General features: G+C 35.3%; 1 protein-coding gene across 1 annotated transcript in view; it reads left to right on the top strand.

Annotated features, from left to right (window-relative positions):
- Window positions 1-11,477: 11,477 nt before the first annotated feature.
- LOC143242626 (whirlin-like) overlaps window positions 11,478-15,993 on the top strand; it is a 128,433-nt gene continuing 123,917 nt past the window's right edge. The window contains exon 1 of the mRNA XM_076486105.1: window positions 11,478-11,699. The gene's annotated coding sequence lies outside the window, so the exon portion shown is untranslated. The remainder of the gene's footprint in view (window positions 11,700-15,993) is intronic.

Here is a 15,993-nt window from a genome sequence, read left to right as displayed (position 1 = left end):
ATGTATATAACACTTAGGTAAATAAATATAATAAAACACCTTAGGTTCATAAATTGTGATTAATATCAATAACACAATAGTCTGTTCCCACTCTTTTCACCAAGGGATTATATATATATTACCTGATAATTGTTAGTTAATTAAAACGAAGTCAGGATAAAATGTGTACTTGGTAGATAAGAGTTCTTTAATCCATTTCAAAGCTTCAGTGGCAATTTATGTTTTATATCTCTCCGGGGAAATCGTTATGTCGACGTACGAGTAATTAGATTTCCCTTCGAGGACTTTAATCCACTACCTGAACATCGAAAATATATTTTGTCGCTGTCAATCAAGGGTTTTATGATAACGCCTTTGCATTCATAAGATTAGCAACATGATCAGAATCATTTCTTGAGTGATGTTTTTGTCTCTGGCGATGACATTTGAAAATAAGCCATCTGCTTTTATCACCTAGTGTACAGATTTAGAACTATACCATCTAATAAATATAACTGAAACTATGTTAATTGATGTTGTTTTAGTGGAACTACAGACAAAAAGTTTGAGAACTTTAATGGATTGCAACTACCTGGTGAAAGGAAAGGAGGTAACTTTCCATTTTAAACATTTAATGGATTGCAACTGCCTATTGATAGGAAAGGAGGTAATTTTCCACCTTAGACATTGAGCCTGAGTGTAGTTTGTTAGTTACTTGCTGTTCGTTAAAGTTCTTAGATCTACGATGTTAATTAATGTGAATAATATTACGCTTATCATTGGTTTTATTAATCTTGTCTGCATGGTTAGCTTAGTTTTGATAAAAAGTTACCGATAATAAAATTACTGATGGCTGTATATATTGTTTTTGTAATACAGCTTATTAACTTTGTTTTCAAGGATTGCAGTTGTTTCTTCTCACCATATAAACTGTACATCTACAATTGGGCAACGAGTACTAAAATGTTAAAATTAATTTCTGGTTCTTTAATTAGCGAAACTGAAATGGTCTAAGTGACGGAAAAGTCAAATTACGAGCTTGTTGTAAAGAAAATTTCTAGTAATTAAGAAAACTCATTGTAAAACTAAGCGTTGTCGTCAAGGTAAGCCTGAGAACAACCTTGATCGAGAATAAATGCTGTTCATAATGAAATCCAAGACCAGACATTTTCGTCAAGCTAAGTGTTATTGTTTAAAAAATTCCGAGACCAGACATTTTTGTCAAGCTAAATGTTATTGTTTAAAAAATTCCTAGAACAAACTTTTTGTGAAGCTAAATGTTTTTGTTGTGAAAATTCTGAGAACAAGCTAGTTGTGAAAGTGAACGTTATTGTTGAGAAAAGCTTGAGAGGAAAGTCGTTGCGAAGCTAAATAGTTTTGTTATGAAAAGTATAAGAACAAGATATGTCATTAAAAGCAGAGAACAAACTCGTTATAAAACTAAATTTTACAACTGATAATAGTTGAAGAACAGATTTTTGTGAATTTCAAAAAAAATAACGGTTATTCAGAATTTGTTTCTTAGGTTTAGAAACAGACTCATTGCAGAATCACATAACTGCCCGTCGATAGGTTTATAGAAATTATATTAACTGAATAAAGACATCCATCCATTATGATAATTTATTAACAATTACCTGTCTCAATAATAATTATTGTTATTCCTTTTAACGTTTGTGTAGATTTAGCATAACATCGAGGTAAATATTATGCAGCTCTGAGAGGTTAACGTGACGTAGTCACAGGTTATATTTGACGTGACTCAAGTACAATATTGATTAGAAGCTATACCTCAACACTGCTATGCGTTCAGAATCTCATTAAAACTTTTGTTACTGTGGCCCGGCATGGCCAGGTAGTTAAGGCGCTCAGTTCGTAATTTGAGGGTCGCAGGTTCGAATTCCCGTCACCCTAAACATGTTCGCCCTATCAGCCGTGGGACCGCTGTAATATGACGGTCAATCCCAGTATTCGTTGGTAAAAGAGTAGTCCAAGAGTTGGCAGTGGGTGGTGATGACTAGCTGCCTTCCCTCTGCCCCCCGCTAGTACAGCGGTATGTCTCCGGATTTACAACGCTAAAATCAGGGGTTCGATTCCCCTCGGTGGGCTGAGCAGATAGCCCTTTGTGGCTTTGCTATACGAAAAACACACACACACACGCACGCCTTCCCTCTAGTCTTACACTGCAAAATTAGGGACGGCTAGCACAGATAGATCTCTTGTAGCTTTGCGCGAAATTTAAAAAATAAACAAACAAATTTGTCAATAACGAGGGAAGTCTTCATAGTTCTATGAATGAAAACGCTGCACTCTTATAAAGTACAAGCACTAAGAGTTAGACTCTGAATAAATTCTTCCACACTGTCATCTCTCCAAAAGCTTTCTAACGGCGCATTCTTGTGTATTTTTATTTTTTTCTAAATTTTGCTTCGTTTAACATTAAAACTACAAATTAAAAAATTCCCAAAACATAGTTATTAAATAAAATAAACGGCCCGGCATGGCCAAGCGCGTTAAGGCGTGCGACTCGTAATCTGAGGGTCGCGGGTTCGCATCCGCGTCGCGCCAAACATGCTCGCCCTCCCAGCCGTGGGGGCGTTATAATGTCACGATCAATCCCACTATTCGTTGGTAAAAGAGTAGCCCAAGAGTTGGCGATGGGTGGTGATGCCTAGCTGCCTTCCCTCTAGTCTTACACTGCTAAATTAGGGACGGCTAGCACAGATAGCCCTCGAGTAGCTTTGTGCGAAATTCCAAAACAAACAAACAAATAAAATAAAAAGTCGAAAGATACAACTTTCCAGTCACAACAACCACGATCTTGTCTTTTATTGGAACTTCTTATTATAAGAGTATTTTTTCAAGGAAATCTACCCAAAATTTTTTATTGTATAACCAGCAACGATCTCAAGTTGTAAGTCGCAAATTAAAGTTTTTGAACATGAATTTCCAACTGTACTTTAAAGTATAATTTTATTTACATCTAGAAACAGTATGTTGTCAGTAAGTAAAAAAGAATACAGCAATGAAGCTGATGGTGTAGTAAGAAGTAGTGAAGTTAACACTGAAAATACTGATTAAGTTGCAGGATTTGAAAACAAAAACAAAACAGAAACCAGTTTATTGTCAAGTTTATAACATTAACTTTATATTCAAAATACTGAAGTCAATTTCTAAAAGATCTCAATAAATATTTTAATTAAGTAAGTTGCAATCGATGAAAATCAACCTCCAAAATCATCCACTGGCTCCATGGAATGTGATTCATTTAAAAATACACTTATTTCTCACTGTTCTCTCTATCAAGTCTCATTGTTATTGTTTATTACTCACTGTTTTGTGTTCTTTATTACTTTTTTTTAGTTGTGTCCCAGAAGTCAAAGCGACACGATGTCTGGTTTCAGCTATTTCCATGCACTGGTAGTTAAAACTAATAAATAAATTCAGTAGTTCGAAAATTGTTTAATATCGAAGTCTAAGTTCAAGGAAGGTCCAGCCCCGTCACACCAAACATGTTTGCCCTTTCAGCCGTGAGGGCGTTATAATGTTACGGCCAATCCCATTATTCGTTTGTGAAAGAGTAGCCCAAGAGTTGGCGGTAGGTGATGATGACTAGCTGCCTTGTCTCTAGTCTTACGCTGATAAATTAGGGATGGTTAGCGCAGATAGCCCTTGTGTAGCTTTGCGCGAAATTCATAACAAAACAAAACAAAAAGGAGGTCCAGTTCAATGTATACTTTGTTCAACGTATGTTATTTTATAATGCTTGTCTCGGAAAATTCTACTCTTCATTAGTAGCCCCGATCACAAGTTAATCAAAGAGAGATAAGCTGGTCCTATATCATAGTGGAAAGTATTAAACATGCTGTTATTTATGTTAAAACTACAGAAAGTGTTCTGTTTCTACAAAAAGAAAGTTAAAGCTACACAGAATTTAGTTTCCTCCTATTACTAGTCAAAGCTTAAAACATCCCGTTTTTATATACAGCAACTAAATATTATGTTTATTTGCGTCAGTAGTTTTGTTTATTTTTGACTTTTACACAAAGTTACTCGAAAGCTATCTGCGTTAATTTTCCCTACTTTAACAGTGATAGACTAGAGAGAAGACAGCTACTTAACACTGCCTATCGTTAATTCGTGGTCTACTTTTCCACCAACGAGAAGTGTAAGTGACTGTCATATTATAAGGTAGAAAGGGCGCGCATCTTTAGTGTGAGGAAGATTCGAACCCTCAACTTTTAGATTTCTTAGAAAGGTACATGAAGTTTTGTTTTAATGAAGTTAATTCTACACTTAATTTTGTTTACAAGTAAAGCGATTAAATTTTAACAATTTGTTACCACTACGTGTCAATGTTTAAAGCTTCAAACGTTCTGTTTCTACGTACCGATAATTAATAATACAAAATATCCTGTTTCTATGTACCAATAATTAAGAATACAAAATGTCTTGCTTCCATGTACCAATAAAACTATGTAACAAAATTTCTACTTTTTCTTGTTCCTGGGCAGAAAGTGTCATTTCCCAATTTCTTATGCCTAAAGTACATGGAAAACAACTATTTTTCTCTTCAAACTTTGCTTTTGTGACCTGGGTAATGACATTTTCAAATTTACCCATTTTTCCAGAACATTCCAGGTAGATTCAGTGCTGAGTAGCTGATAGAGAATTTTCTCGAACTTAGAAGAATTTTCAAGAACTTTCCATAGTAATATACAGTGCTGACCAAAATCTTAAGGCCAATGAACATAAATAAAAAATACGCATTTTGCGTTGTTAGACTCAACCACTTATTTCAGTAGAGCTTTGAAAGATGAAAATAAGAAAAGGGAAAATAAAAATGAAAAACATTTTTAGCATTTAATAGGGAAAATGTGAAGTCTATGAAATTAGTCTAAATACTAGCTGGTCAAAAGTTTAAGAAAGATACAACAGTGTCAATAACTTGCTAGAAGTCTAGAAGTATGATGAGTATGGTTGGAAGGTTATCGGAGACTTCAAAAAAAGCTCAGTAGGAAGGAAAAAAAAAGCTTGCAGCAGCTTTGCTGCAGTGATTTGTGGCTTATTGGTCAATCACAAGGCTGAAAATTATGTGGAACTGGTTGAGGCTCTGGTGAAGAACTGAAAAAATGGGTTGCAGGATGTCCCTGAAAGTCCATATCCTTGACGCTCATCTTGATAAATTCAAGAAGAACATGGGATCACACTCAGAGAAGCATGGCAAGCGCTTCCACCGAGATATACTGGACTTTAAATGCCGCTACCAAGAAGCGGATAATGAAAACATGATGGGAGACTATATTTGGAAGCTGATACATGAAAGTGATTTACATTACAGTCGCAAATCTCGAAAAACTACTTACTTCTGAACATTTTTGTTCATTTTTGTATAATTTTAGTATAGATACATGTAAATCTTGATTCATATGTTATTTTATTCAGACCTTATGTAAATGAAAATGTGCAAATTTGTGTGTTTTTACCTAAAAAATGGGTTAATTTCTAAACTTCATTGTCCAGGTCACAAAAGCAAAGTTTGAAGGGATAATGGCCATTTTCTGTACTTTTACAACATAAGCAATTAAGAAATAACACATACTATCCAGGAACAAAATTTGTGTTACATAGTGTAATTAACAATACAAAATATCTTGTCTCCATATAACGATAACTAATAGTACAAAATATCTTGTCTCCACATAGCGATAATTAATAATACAAAATATCCTGTCTCCACATACCGAAAATTAATAATACAAAATATCTTGTCTCCATATATCGATAATTAATAATACAAATTATTCTGTCTTCACTTACCGATAATTAATAATACAAATTATTCTGTCTCCACATAACAATAATTAATAACACAAAATATCTTGTCTCCATATACCGATAATTAACAATACAAAATATCTTGTCTCCACATACTGATAATTAATAATACAAATTATTCTGTCTTCACTTACTGATAATTAATAATACAAAATATTCTGTCTCCACATAACAATAATTAATAATACAAAATATTCTGTCTTCACTTACCGATAATTAATATACAAAATATCCTGTTCCCACAAACCGATAATTGATAGCACAAAATGTCCTGTGACTACGTACCGGTAAATAAAGCTAGAAAACAATCTGTTTCCACGTGCTAGTAATTGAACTACATAATTTCCTGTTTCCGTATACAATGCTACAAATGGTTCCGTTGCCATATTAATAGTTAGATCTGCACGAAATTTTATTTTAATGTACCGGTAATTAAAGTTACATCATGTTCTGTTTCTAAGTGGCACGTAATGCATTCGTACAGCAAAGGGTCGCGAACTTTGATCTTTCGGATATAATCCAAGCACACTAATCACTACGTAATGCTCAATTCAGAATGGGTTAAATAGGTTACGAAAATTTATACAGAGAAAAAGAAAAAAAGTCAAATGCGTCATTTTAGATGTACAAAAATAACAGAGAAGAAGATGACCTTGTGGCTCGGCAGTAAGTGTAATGATCATAACAAGAAAACTTGGTTTCGATATCCGCGGATGGACAGAGCATGGACAGCTAATCGTGAAACTTTGTGCTAAACCACAGAGAAACAACAAGAGGAAATTCCAAATAAAAGCAATAAGTTGAAGCAACTTTTACAGGAAGCAACAGCAAGTACTGTTCGTTAGTACTTAGCACGAAGCTCAGCCTCTTTTGTCCCCCGCTAGTACAAAGGTAAGTCACCGGATTTACAGTGCTAAAATCAGGGGTTCGATTTCCCTCGGTGGACTCAACAGATAGTCCGATGTGGCTTTGCTATAAGAAAAATACACAAACATACTATCTATGTTCTTTCCACCACGAGTATCGAAACCCGGTTTCTTCTATTATAAGTCGGCAGACATACCACTGTGGCACTGGGGTATATTAGAAAGTAAATAAATTTAAAAAGTCAAATACAGATACGTTACAGTTGCTAGGCCCGGCATGACCAGGTGGCTAAGGCACTCGACTCGTAATCCGAGGGTCGCTGGTTCGAAAGACCCAGTTATATTATTTAGAAGGACAGTAATTTCCAAGGACCGAGTTTGTTTGTGTTTTAAATTTCGCGCAAACCTACACGAAGGCTAACTGCGCTAGCCATCCAGCGCAAGACTAGAGGGAAGGCAGCTAATCATCACTACACACCGCTTACTCTTGGGCTACTCTTTGACCAACGAATAGTGGGATGATCGTCACATTATAATATCCCCACGGCTGAAAGGGCGAGCAAATTTGGTGTGACGGGGATTCGAACCCACAACCCTCAGATTACGAGTCGAGTGCCTTAACAACCCAGCCATGCCCAGCTATAACGCAAGTGTAAAAGCGGTTAGAAAGAAAATACATCATATTAGTAAGAAATAAATGACAACACCCCATTTATTATCCACACTGCTTAAATATTTACATCTTTGTCAGATAATAAATTTTAACGGAAATACATAAAAAATATAGATAAAACTCCTTCAGATTACAGGTGTATGAAGTATTTAAATCCAATTATAGCTAATATTTGGGTGTTTTTCTTTGTAAGGTTTTATTATTAATGCTGAAACAAAATGATGCAATGAGTCGGTTTTAAATCGTTTACACGTTGCTCACTAGATGGTGCTTTTAAAACCAAAAGACTTAACATCCTTCCTATCCGCATCTTTCGTGTTCTATAATGTGTTCTAAGTGTACACTTAAAAAACAACATCAACTTTTTTATCACCGGCAAATTATCTTACAGAGTAACATATATATTAGAACAACCACTATCCTCTTATTGACAGGTATTTAGGTGTGACAATATTCATTCAGTACACGATAAAAGTGTGTGTTTTTATAGCAAAGCCACATCAGACTATCTGCTGAGTCCACTGAGGAAAATCGAACCTCTGATTTTAGCGTTGTAAATCTGTAGACTTGACGCTGTACCAGCGGAGAACGACGATAAAAGAATGGAGTCTTTGTTATTGACAAGTTTTTCAGATTTTATTACTTTTACCAAGCTTTGATCAACAACGACATCTATATTATTATTAACAAAGTTATTTTCCCTTTAACACAAATTCCATTCACACTCACCACCAAACGTTTCCACAAACTATTTCAGGAACTGGTAATAATCAAACAGGAAAGTACTTATTACTGACAAGTTTTCAGTCCTTCAATGTGTCACCATACAATTCTAATAGACAAGTTTCAAGGCTGCGTGATAAACGTTCGACAGATGAATTATCTATTTCTCGTTCTGTTCAGTGTTTTTAATTAACTTATGTAAAATTTCACACATTCATGAAAATCATGAGCGATCGCTTTCCTTTACTTCAACTTTCTCGTGGTCTACACAATAAACATTAAGAGTCAAACAACATCTAAGCCACTCGGGAGAACTTGTTTGTTATTAATCACAAAACGACGCCACAGGTTCTGCCCATCGTGAATATCATAACCCGGATTTTAGCAGAGTAGGCCCTTATTGCTCAGTCACTGTAGTTTGGTTAGGAATTAAGCACAAAGCTAGCTATACAGAAAGCCAACTGTGTTCTGCTCATCACTGGTATCGAAACTCGGGTTTTAGCGGTGTGAGTTCATAAACATACCGATGTGCCATCGGGGGAAGAGGGTTTGTAAGTAAACACAATTTGTCAATAATCCCACTGTCTATCAGAAGACTATGCTTATAATCTACGAAATAATTTAAGAGTAATTTTAGAAACGATTACAATGACTGACTTACAACATTATCCTAATATGCGAGCGTGTGTATGTGTGTTATGATGCCTATCCACGGACTATTATGTTAAGTAAAATGTGATCTTTAGTTTGTTTTTTGAATTTCGCACAAAGCTACTCGAGAGCTATCTGTGCTACTCGTCCCTAATTTAGCAGTGTAAGACTAGAGGGAAGGCAGCTAGTCATCACTACCCACCGCCAACTCTTTTACCAGAATAGTGGCATTGATCGTAACATTATAACGCCCCCAAGGCTGAAAGGGCGAGCATGTTTGGAGCGACGGGGATTCGAACCCGCGACCCTCAGATTACGTGTCGAACGCCTTAACCTATCTGGCCGTGCGGGGCCTGATCCGTAGTTAGTGGAGGTAGTGGCAAACTCTTCAAGCTCAATCAAGTTATATATATTTCGCGAATTCGTAAAACCAACAACACAAACTCTGAGATTTCGGTCTAAATGATTTACTTTGAAACGCCAGATGGTGGTATATCTATGAGGAAATGTATTATGTAAAAATAATACAAGTGTTAGATATCATTGTATTACGAATTTTCGTATCGTACGAAAAGCATTGTCAGTAGTGAACTACAACAAATAGAGCGTGTAGTCCAATCACGAATATTAGCGACTGACAACAGATTGATTGAAATACATTTTTCGTCATTGCGCGAAGCTCTCTCGATCAGTCCCTGCTTTGTATAGTACATACGTTGTTATTACGTCTATTTAGGGTAACATTTATTTATCTATTTGTAAGGTGATTCTGCTTATCTCATAAAGAAAAGGCTTTATTTGGTTTGAAATGTGTTTCGATCCATACTATGAATTCTGTGCTTTTCTATTGATATTTGTCTACCCTAAGGTATCTGGTTCGAATCGCGGTCGCACCAAATATGCTCGCTCTTTCGTTATAACGCTATAATGTCACGGTCAATCCTACTATTCGTTGGTAAAAGAGTAGCCCAAGAGTTGGCGATGGGTGGTGATGACTAGCTGCTTTTCCTCTTGTCGTACACTTCTAAATTAGGGACGGTTAGCGCAGATAGTCCTCGTGTAGCTTTAGGGGAAATTCAAAAACAAACAAAAACAAAGAATCTTCTGGTATTATATTATCGTGAACCTTTTATAAATATGAATACTTTATAATATGGAGTAACATTACAGTTTTAAATATAAGAACAGAATACTAAGGGTTTTCAACTTGAAAAGTCCAAATGGGAGTTACGACATTTCTCGATTAAATTTACAAAACTATTTTTTGCCCAAAAAACTTCTAATTTCTCTACGGATAATATAAAAATTTAAACCTTTGAATTGTTTATTTTGTTTTTTGAATTTCGCGCAAAGCTACACGAGGGCTATCTGCTTTAGCCGTCCCTAATTTAGCAGTGTAAGACTAGAGGAAAAGCGGCTAGTCATCACCACTCACCGCTTACTTTTGGGCTACTCTTTTACCAACGAATAGTAGGATTGATCGTCACATTATAACACCCCCACGGCTTAAAGGGCGAGCATGTTTGGTGCGACGGGGATTCGAACCCGTGACCCTCAGATTACGAGTCGAACGCCTTAACCACCTGGCCATGTCGGGCCCCTTTAAATTCAAGGTCATACCAGTCCCGTTTCTTACGTTAAAAATAAGTGTCTGAAACAAAAATTGATTTTCAGTTTGTTTGTAGAGAAAAGCCGCACTGGAAATTAAACCACGTATCTGACCGCGGTTATTCGTTAAACTTTACTGTTGGTCCACCAAAGGATGTCATGGTTATTACCAAAAGGGTTTGAACTTTAAAAGGCAGGCGCTGTATTAGATTGTAAAAATGGTTATATTCAAAACAACGAATTTCTATTTCGGTTTTCTTTCTATGAGTCCCCCCCCCCTGGTACAGCGGTAAATCTACGGATTTACATCGCTTAAAATTATGGGTTCTATTCCCCTCGGTGGACTCAACAGATACCCTAATGTGGTTTTGCTATAAAACACACACACACCTTCTCTCTATAATGTCGTTATAAGTGACATTTTGAGATGCTTTATGTGGAAGAGTGTAGACGCTGAAAAATGTGGAAGATATTTACTTATTTTAAAATTAAATTACAGAACTTTGTAAACTGTAAAAAATGAGCCGTGAAAAATATTTGTATATTCTATAACCAGTAAATAGGCATAGTAAAAAAGTTATTTAATTGACTTATTCTGCAGAGCTGCTAATATAGTTCGTGCTTATTAGCAGTATGTGTACACTACTTTTCAGTTTTCAATGCTATGAGATCGTATGTAAAGCTGTAACTCACATGGTAAATGTTTAATAGATTTTAAGTGACACAATTAACCACAAGCGAACCTGCTGGTCATTACCAAATAATACTTTCAAGTCTTTACAGCAACAGATGAGTACATAATTCAAATACGAGAAAAAGAAAAACATGTTTCAAGACGCACTGAGGACTTGCATCTTTGACATGTAATGTTCTGTCTCCTTCGTTAAGAAAAAGAAAGGTGACGTCAGGACACGTGAGGATCTTTGACTGAGAATCTCTTCAAACGGACAAAAGATAACAATGACAACAATCAAAAAATTGGATGAAAAAAAAAAACCTCTAAAAACTTCTAGATTAAACCGGAGGTAAAACACCGGGTAGGAAACTGTTCAGTTTTACAATGTCTTAGATATTCCACGTTGAAACAAGTAGATATTGTTGTGCCTGGAACGTTAAATCGGGTTGAACAGACTTACGCAACTCGTTGCAAATCGATAGATAACGAACGGCGCGTGCGGCACAATGGTTATACAGCCGTAAAATAGGAGATGTCGAGGATGCGCTTTAGCGTGGATGTGGAGTTTCGTGCCGCACGCATTTAAGTCTTGTCTCCATTCGCTTGTGCCTTGGAGTCTCAAACATCTCGTACCAGCATCGGATTTAACGAACCTTGACGAGATAGTGACTGTTACAACGAACAGGTTTGTAAAGGAAAATAGTTTATTTTCGTACAGCTTTTGTCTATCAAATAACCTAGAGTATTTAGTATTACGATTGAAGCTGCGCGTGGTTCGAGAACGAGCGTTGTAGATTAAACGTATAACAATTTCAATGTTTAATGGTTTCTTAACTGGTATCGCAGTATTCCTCGAGAGTATAATAACATGCAAACACAAAGGGAAAACAATGAGAGAAACGTGACGTTAAGCCTACATACTTTCGATGTATTGAACAGTGTGATGCTGGAGGCGAGTGTGTTCAAACGATCCGTAAAAATACGTTCGTACGTCACTGACGGTCTCTGTTCTCTCGAGATGTTTCAAAATCGTTGGGTGAGTTTCCTATCCTTGAGTTATGTGTAACTCGTCGAAAGTATTCTAGAAAGGGCAGGAATTTCAGATTTTCGTTAAGTGAAAACAACAACAAAACTATTAACATTTGGTGAGATTCCAGTGTAGTCCAAAGTTTAAAAAGAGGTATAAATGCACCTATTATTACAGTTAATTTTATAGCTCTAAATGCTGAAGAATGAAAATTACTTTCAAGGGGAAGTTAATTAATTAATTAATTAATAAAAGAAAGTAAGGGTGAAATGGCATTATTCTAATACTTTGGTGAATTCTTTCACATTTTGCGCCAAAAATGTTTTGTCTTATTTTAACGTGGAATGTGACGCAATCTTTCGTGAACGTTTCGGCCGATTTTTTTTTTTTTTTTGTGTGTGAACTGTTCCACGACCCTTTTAGCTGTAGGAGTGTTATAACTGTAACAGTCAGTATTATTTTAGGAGTAGCCGCGTTGGTGAAGAGTCTCTTAACAGCTTGTCCTTTCTCTAGTCATTGGTGGTATATGGCTTTGCTTGAATTTGTTTCCAATGAAACATTTATAAAACTATCTTTAAAAAGAATCATTTTACAGGTTTTCTATATAGAAAAACACTCAACTTTTCTTATAGAAAACCTTATAGAATTATTTCTAGAAAACCAAAAAATGCTTACTAGGTAGGTTAAAGAAAGCTGGCCTTTTCCTGTAACTATTCTAAATGCTTCTAAAGACATCATATCTGAGAATATTCTATAAATATTCTAAGAACTTTTGGACATTCTATAAAACTAACAATAGAAATCGTAAAGGTCTCTCAAGACATTTGATAAATGTTATTTGTTATAATTCCAATAATGTTGAAAAACTTCTATAAATTTAAATTATTTTATTTGTTATGGAAATGTAATCATAGTTCTCATTAGTAACACATAACAATATTATTTTTGGTACTAAAATAATTCGGAAAAAGCTACTACAAATAATGCCTAATATTTATTCAAACCTATGCCAAGACAGAAAAAGTATTAGTAGCTTTGTCATAGAATACAATTTATTTCCTTCTAGGTTTACCATATGAAATTTCTTTTTATCACTATTATTGGATCTTATAATCATGTATTTATTGAGCAGTTGTTAATTATATACTCGACTAAATCTCAACACTTCGTTTGTTTGTTTGTAGTTAAGCACAAATATACACTATAGGTTATCTGTACTCTGCCCACTACGGGTATCAATTCGCGATGTCTAGTGTTGCATATTCGCAGACAGGTGCGGTACGTTCGCCTACATGTTTAGTAACGTATATTTGTAGAATACAATACACATCGTGCATATAGAAACAGGCAAGCTATATACCTTCATTCCACGAAATACACATCTACAAGCATCCGTTTCAAGACCAAGAAATCCCGTAATTAACAATAAAACCATGATAAACATCCCAAGTCTAGTAAACAATATAAAAGTGCTAAGTAACTGTGCTTTATAAATTTAAATATTTACATTGTAAGAAAAATAAACTTTTCTGTAGCAATTTTTATAGGGCCCGGAATGGGCAGGTGGTTAAGGCACTCGATTCATATTCTGAGGGTTACGGGTTCGAATCCCCTTCACACCAAAGATGCTCGCCCTTTCAGCCGAACGGCCTTATAAATAGTAGCCCAAGAGTTGAGGGTGAGTGGTGATGACTAGCTGCCTTCCCTTCAAACCAAACCAATTTTTATAGAACCATTTCAGATTTTCTAAGATACTTTCTGCAGATGCGTGAACTATCTAATTTAGATGCTCAAAACAGACTGTACGTTATAATGTGTCCATAACATAGAAAATACCGATCTCTTAAAAAAAAAATCTTTATTTTCCTACAAAACTGAAACAGCAGAACAGATGATACATAAGCAACCATCAATTGATTATTTCCATATATATATCTTATAAACTCTCTGAAGTTAACATTTATCTCTTATTTCCTTAAATATCAGATAATCTCTTGTTTGTTTGTTTTGAATTTCGGCCAAATGTACGCGAGGGCTATCTGCAGTAGCTGTCCCTAATTTAGCAATGTAAGACTGGAGGAAAGGCAGCTAGTCATCACCACCCACCGCCAACTCTTGGGCTACTCTTTTACCAACGAATAGCGGGATTGACCATTACATTATAACGCCTCTACAACTAAAAAAAGGTCAGTATGTTTGGTGTGACGGGGATTTAAACCAGCGATTACGAGTCGAGTGCCTTTAACCACCTGGTCATGCCAGTCAGATAATCTCTTTGTCGCATCTATCTGCTTCTTATTTCCATATATATCTGATAACCTATCTGTATTACGAATACATATACCTAATAACTTCTCTGTAGTAGGATTCCACCTGTTATTTATATACATATTTAATAACCTCTCTGTAATAGCCATCTACTTATTATTTCTATATATATCTGATAACCTTTCTGTAGAAACTATTTACCTATTAATTCTGTATATATCTAATAACCTATCTGAAACACACAAAAACGTTGTTGGTTTTTAGTTGTTGTTATTTAGTCATTTCGATCTAACTAATTTAAAATCTGAGCGAAAGCTTGCGGATAATTTGAATTTATGGCAATATGAACAATTGTTAATACCCTTAGAAATTAATAGAAAAGCCAAGGATAATTTGTGGCATTGTCAGATATCCTGAGTACGTTAGTTTTTTGTTTTTTTTTTACCAAGAACAGAAAGTTGAAATCGGTTAACAATATCACCGATACCGAGTCACTGATTTCTTTAATAATTAACATAAAGACTTGGGATAATTATTATTGGTCATTATATCCATTATCGCGAGTACGATAATTTCAATTAGAACGAACGTAAACGTGAGAAAGTTGTAGTTACTTGTTCTTTTTATACAAACAAACGTGATTACGATAGATGTATTAATATTTTCCTTGTTCGTTAATGATAATTTCTCTTATAATGATCTACTTAGAAAATAAATGGATTCTTCTCTACAATAAATCAGTCTGCTATTGTACTGTGAACGTTTTCCTTTATATTGTACTCTTTTATTTTACAAGATAATTAATTAGTAAAGCAAACAAAGGTAAAGTAAACAAAATGGAGAACGATCTCATTCATTGTGGCGGAACTTTGTTTATAAGGTATACGTGTATTGCAGTGATAAGGCATAATGGCTGAATCAAGTGACGTTTTCTGCGCAATAATACATTTTTAGAGACTACTTTAAAGAGTTCTGATGTAAATATGGACGTACAGCTTGTCATATTTCAGGATTCGGGTGTTAATATTATATGTTTTTATTAATTAATAATATGTTGTGAGTTATTTACTCAGCAAGAGTTAATTTTTATGTTTTATACTGATACTTTTATTACTCACTTCTTTATATTTATTCAATTTAGCGATTTTCTTGGACTTTACTTATCTAGTAAGTTTTACTGTTTGTGTTTTACTTGTTTAGCAAGTTTGTTTGTTTTTTGCATTTCGCGTAAACCTACTTGTGGGCTATCTGCGTTAGCCGTCCCTAATTTAGCAGTGTAAGACTAGAGGGAAGGCAGCTAGTCATCATCATTCACCATCAACTCTTGGGCTACTGTTTTACCAAAGAATAGTGGGATTGACCGTCACATTTTAACGCCCCTACGGCTGAAAGGGCGAGCATGTTTGGTGTGACAGGGATTCGAACCCTCGACCCTCAGATTACGAGTCGAGTGCCTTAACCACCTGGCAATGCTGGGCCTACACTTAATTGTTTGTTTGTTTATAATCACTAAACTATCAAATGGACTATCTGTGCTGTATTCACCACAGGTGTCGAAACCCTTTCAAAGTTGCAGCTCTCAAAACACGGTACTTAGTTATTTGTCTGTTTATAATCACAAAACTATTCAATAGGCTATCTGTGCCCACCACAGGATCGAAACCCAATGTTTAGCCTTCAGCTT

Source organism: Tachypleus tridentatus, chromosome 2 (genome assembly GCF_004210375.1).
Source record: "Tachypleus tridentatus isolate NWPU-2018 chromosome 2, ASM421037v1, whole genome shotgun sequence".
NCBI lineage: Eukaryota > Metazoa > Arthropoda > Merostomata > Xiphosura > Limulidae > Tachypleus > Tachypleus tridentatus.
The sequence above is the reverse complement of the archived record's forward strand: the minus strand, read 5'-3'. Positions and strand labels throughout refer to the sequence as shown.